This window comes from Acanthopagrus latus, chromosome 8 (genome assembly GCF_904848185.1).
Source record: "Acanthopagrus latus isolate v.2019 chromosome 8, fAcaLat1.1, whole genome shotgun sequence".
In the NCBI taxonomy this organism is placed as follows: domain Eukaryota; kingdom Metazoa; phylum Chordata; class Actinopteri; order Spariformes; family Sparidae; genus Acanthopagrus; species Acanthopagrus latus.
In genome coordinates this window covers 18,869,662-18,876,037 of record NC_051046.1, presented here as the reverse complement: position 1 = coordinate 18,876,037, position 6,376 = coordinate 18,869,662, and positions in this window count along the sequence as shown.

Below are 6,376 nucleotides of genomic sequence, written 5' to 3'. Positions count from 1 at the left end.
ATCTGATGTTCAGTCTGTCCTGAAGTGAGTTACTTGTGCATACAAATGTAGAATCTGTTGGCAAGGGACATGATTTTGATACTGAAAGCGTTCTGGTGACTGACCAATCACATTTGAGCACACACTGGTTGCATGGAAGTGAACAATCTGTGTGGAGGAGACAAAATGACATCCAATTATTGGCTGTTTAGTTTAGTGTATTTCTAAACATTTTAAAATTGATTTGCAGATAAATCAAGAGCCCTCTCTCAACTTTAATTCCATGCATGTGTCTCAAGTTGCTTAATGGACTGTTAATGCTGACCTGCACATGGAAGAGGAAGTCTCAGCCCTAATATCCGTCAACTGGGAATCATCTGGCTACACCGTAACATTGGCCACTGCACACAGAGGCTTAATAGTCATCTGAAGATGGCCAGTGGGTTCAGAGATTTCTCAGAATCTGTACTCAGAACATGGAAAGCCTGCACGAACACATCGTTAATATAGTGAATGTATGCTGCCAAAACAAATAGATATTCAAGGGGAAAGTGAGGAGTCGCTTAAAGTGATGACCCTACAGAGAATTATCATTCAAATCTGCAGCTCTCCTCAGCTCTACAGAGCTTTGAGTTAGTCTCAGCTCAACTGTTTTCATGATGCCTGATCCATGAATTGTTTCCTTTCACTGCTCTCGAAAGGCTGTTTTCAATGAGAAAGCTTGTGCTTTAACTTATTATTCTGAAGTAAATACCAGTGTTGGACAAGTTACTTAAGACATGTAATAAGTTACTGATTACCAAAAAGTAATCATATTACTTTACTTACTACTTGGTATCAACAGTAATTAGTTATGTTTCCTGTTATATATTACTATATTACCTTTACCAAGTAAATTCTCCTCCACTTCATGTCTCTCAACAATCATGTCCCGATCTGAAATCCAGTGTCGGTTGTCGAGCTGAGGTTCATGCCGCATCACTGGCAATAAAAGCCTCAGCTCCAGCACCAGTGTTTACTTTCGACAAGTCCCACATTACTATGCTGCCATTTTCAGATGGCAACAATAAGTTAAATGTTTTAATATCTTTGAAGGTTAAAGCAGTTTATTGCTTAAACAAAGTTTGCAACAGACGGGTTAGGGTTAGGGTCAGTGTTGCTGGTGTCTCTGACTGAGATAAACTGCTTGAGACATACAATGTTGCTCTGTAACTTCTCTCTATTAGTTTTATATCATCACTTAAGAAGTGAAGGAAAATAGCACACACACTCTCAGAGTTGAGAGGATTAAATTAAAATTAGGTCTTAAGTCTATCTGAGCTACTTTCAATACGCAGAGAAATTTGAAGCATTATTGAATAGAGAGAGTTTAACAGACTGCATTTTAAATTTCATTCATATTTATTGTAGTCACATAGAACACTGTTACACCACTGGTACAGCAGACCAACTCAAAATTTAAAATATCAAGCAGAAAATCCCACCTTAACGCAGAACCAGTGCATTTGGGGTCCATGCAGCCAAAGTTCCTCGGAGGGCCCCTCACCTCCAGTTATCTCAGGGGAGCCACGCTCACACATTCTGTCTTGTCACAAATGCAGGCACAGAGATGAGAAAGGCTTTGAATGAGACTCACAGAGAAAGAAACAGGCCAAGAGACGAAGAGGAGGTGGACCCAAAGGTCTACCTGTAGGTCCTCCGTGAACCACCAGGTCCTCTCATGAAAACAGGAGGGACATTTGGTATTTAAGCCTCCAACTTTCCAAAAAACCTCAGATCTCGTAGGGAGCTATAGTGTGGAGTGTAGCTGTCTGCATTAAAAACTTGTCATTAAAATGTCTGCTTTCACATGCCGAAAAATCATTCATTCACAATGGCTTTAATAAGGTTTCACAAACCCAAATGTAGCAGACATTTTCAGCTGTGACATGATACAGCAAGTGATTACATAGAAATATGCGAGGGCTTGTCTGCACAACTTGTCCTTTGTATTGTCATCTCTTTGATAAAAACATTCTCAGGTTTTTTTTTTTTCCCTCCATACGCCTTCCTCTCCTTGGAGAGACAATTGAAGGCCTTCTTGCTTTCTCTGTAGCTTCTTTTTCACCTAAGGGCATTTCTGCTGAGCCTGGGCTTGTAACACTCCGACCAAGTGTGGAGACAATTGAGCTGCTTCGTGTGCGCGTTGTCCAGCGTACATGTGGGACCGTGTTCAGAGGCCTTTGTGATAGAATATGCTCCTGCCTCGCTTTGTTGAGGCCTGATGAAATATGTATCGACGCAGAGGAGAACTAAACAGACGGCCTAAAAAACACAGGTTCCTTTGATATTGTTTTGGTTCGACCATCGCCATGATACTGTGAACCGCAGCTCAGAGTTGTTCAGTTTCTCTCAGTTTCTGGACTCTTGAACTTTCATTCTCCTTCGTCTCCATCGCCTCCTGTCTATATGCTGCAGTGGTGGAGCAAGCACTCAAATCCTTAAGTGAAAGTACAGAAAATGTCCCCTGTGACCGTCATACAACTATATTTCATACCATTAGATTATTATTACTCATGCATTATGTAAAAGCAGGATTACTGTTGAAGCTGAGATGGAGCTAATTTGTAACTGAAAACGGCAGGTTCCCTTGCAATCTCTAACGCTTAAGGTAGCAAGTAACCTAAACTAACCGGGGTACAAATGTAAACAACCCTTTTCATTGCAGGGATTTAGTCATTTTAATCAGGCCATGCCAGCTTTGTTGAACTTTGACCCACAAAATTGCAGCCGTAATCAAAAGCAAAGACGTGTGCGCTTGACCCCGCAGACTGTCTACAGTCTGCAATCTGAGTTCCGTGCGTCTCACATCCTGCATTGCCCTCATCCAGCACTGGCAGCCAGTTTCTATTCATCTGCATTTGTGTTTGCCTGACCGTAGCCTAACAAACTCCTAATACAAGCATCACAAAATAGTCAAATTATTGTACACTATAGCTTGTTTGGAATTATTGACTGTACATCAGAAGGCAAAATTAACTTTTTGCACATCTGGCAATGCTGGCATCGTTGCTGCATCCTGGGTTTGAGCCACCACGATGATTGTGGCTGGTGTAGAGTGCTTTCCCTCTGTAGCAAAATGATAATGGGTGCAGCCAAAGTGCAATAGTTCCCTCTGAGGTGAGTGGAAGTAGAAAGTGGTGTGAAAAGAAATGCCTCATGTTGATAACAGAGCAGATCTACAGAGCTTGTAGAAGGGTGCATGATCTCTTTTACTTAACAAGCAGTGTTACCGTCCTTATTGGTTTTATCCACTGCCAATTTTATCAAAGTTTTAAGGTGGTGGTTCAATAATGAAAATAACAAACCAATCAAATCTAATCCAATTATTCATCAAAAGGGTCTCAGAATATCATAACCATCACTTTCTTTTTTTAACGGAACCACACATTATAAATGAAACTTGGTACTACATAATGAAAGGCCCAGCTGCACTACAGAGTCATTTTCATGTCAGCTTCACTGTCCCAAACTATAAATCACAGACATTTTGTGTAAGAAAGCTGAAGTCTAACTCAAGAAGACACTTCTTTGTAACTCTCCGGAGACTTTAATATTTCATGCGCCACATCTTTTGCCTTTGCACCCCTATTTTTTGGGAAAGATTTTGCTCTGTGTGACTTCTTTTCTTTTTATTTCAGAAAAATGATTGAAATTTCTTCCCCCTTTGAAAGTGCTTTCAGATGTTGATACACTAGAGTTTACTTTTGCAAAACTTGCAAATTAGTCTGAGATGATTCAACCAAACTTACAAGTCAAGGTCCTTTGGCTTGGGGTTGAAATGTGCTTAACTTCACATTTTTCCCAGACGCGCACAAAGAAATGTGGACTCTTGTTTTCACTGTTAGTCTATTGACGAACTGTAACTCAGAGCCAAGGACTCATCAAGGAAGAGGAGAAGGCCGTTTTCAAGAAGCCCCACTCTAGAGGAGCTCCTGCAACAATGAGGTGTCTTAATACCGTGTGATAAGATGCACATTTGGAAAGCATCTGTCAGTCTGTTAGGTTGACCTTGTGAGCAGCCAGGACCAATCGTGAGGAGACAGAGGCACAAGTACAGCAAACGCAAATGGGGCATTTATTTACTATTTCTAGCCCATTGTCTCTTGACCACTAACGTAATATGAAGTGCTGTGGATTCACTTTTTGCAGACACGCACTCACTATTTTGGATATGCTATTTTCGAGTCCTCTATGAATTGAAATCAGGTTTTTGCAGTGCTTGCATTTAGCCTGAGTCTCCTGGTCAAAGTGCATCCACACATTGCTCTTCTTTCCGGTGCTCATGTTCAGTAACTTCTTACTCCTTGATCCACTCTTGCTTCTCTTGTCAATTCTCTCTGAGGTGTTTACAAGAGAATCTTGGAATTGGGGGATGGGGACTACCCCCTTACCTCAGATAGGCCTGTGTTTGGGTAAGAGGTCAAGGAGGCCGGGTTAGGCTGCGCAAAAGAGATAATAACAGCCTTCTTACAATATACCACTTAATATTTATATATAATATTTATGTATTAATTATTTCATTTTGAAAAGATTGATCGACCTAATTTCATTTTATTGTGTTTGCTGTGTTTCCGGCGCAGGCTCACGATCTATGGGTGTTTCCAGCATTGCAGCTTGCGAGCTACAATGACGAGTGTTTCCGGTATCGGCTCGCAGGCTAGTGGGCTCCGAGCTTGCTATGTATATACCAGATATTCTCGACTCACGGGTTATTTTAATGACCTGGGTTAAGGATCCAAATGAGTCATGATTCATATACCTCTATTGGAGACAGGAGAGCACAGGTAAATGTTTAGCACAAGACATAATGTTCGTAACTCTAACTTGAAGTTAAAAATGTCACGATTAATGATTGTAATTTATGACACTTGACACGGAATAGCCGCTCTGTGCTCTGCTAATCACATCATGTAACTATCTTTGTTTGTTCCACCCGGCATCTGGAATGACATCTGACACACACACACACACACACACACGCACACACAAAACTGACAAACACAGACCCTCCAATAAAGGTTTTAAACATAACAAACACTCGTCAACACTCCCCATGCACATTGACTGCTTTTGAGCACCAAGCATCACTGATGTAAAAACAGAGTACACCCCCTCGTCCTGTGACCATCAGTTGTCACAATTTCACCCTTTGAAGTATAATAAAATAAGTAAATATGGAATACATAATTTCGATGTAACTGCAGCCTTAATATTCAGACTTTGGTTTGAGGGCTGGGAAGGGAACAAGCCCCGTGGACAGGAGTGGAGGAGCAAATGCTGCATTAGCACTAACACCTCTTAATTTTTTTTGTTCAATTCTGAGACTTGATTCTAACTCGGGAGTGTTCTCACATATTAAGGAGAGTTATCAGTGGGTGCAGGATGCAGGAGGCTAGACCTACCAGCTGTGAGAGGAATGAATCCTGTGGCTGGTGCTAAGCGATACATGCAAGGTGAGGTAGCGATTGATCCTCTTTCAAGAAGTGGGAAAAATGACCTGGACACAAATTGGATTATTATCAGCTGTTTGTTGTTTTGCAGCTCTTTTTGTTTAGAATTTCTTGTCATCTTAGACTTGCAATTATGATTGTTGAGCATTAAAGAAATCTGCAGAGGACCATGCAAGTATAATAAAAGCTTCTCTTCATTGTCATGACTGAATAAGCTAAATAAACAAACTGACCTTAAAGGACAAAACAATGTCAGAGTATTTTACTTTGTTGAACTGTGGCAGACCCGGCCACCTTTCTTGCTTCAAACAGCTTCCTATCATTAATTTCTTCTGAGAAAAGCTTGTTTATTCAGTTATGGAAAGGATACATATTTCTGAGTTTGTATTATTACCTCATTAATGTTATACTCTGCGCTCCTTTAAACTCTGGCTCTACCCAGACGCACAGACCATGCATGCATGGTGTGTTTCTGCATCTAAGTGTCTGTGTGACAACTCAGCCTCTGACTGAAAGTAAATCTATTTATTATGCGTATTTCCCACTTTTTCGCTCTCTCTTTACATGATAATGTGTTAAGACTCATGATGCCCCGAGACCTCAAGCTCAAGCTGAAACATTTCAACTCACACATCATCTCTGTTCTAGCTCACAAAACCCAGAACAAATTGAAATTCACTCATGTCTTTGCATTTACTTAATATGCAAACCTGCTCATGCTGCCTCAAACATGTGCTCCATGTTCTGTCAGTTATGGACCATGAAACTGTAAAAACTGTTAAGTTTAAAGGCACACACACACACACACACACACACACACACACACACACACACACACACACACACACACACACACACACACACACACACACACACACACACTGCAGCACATACAGACCTCACAG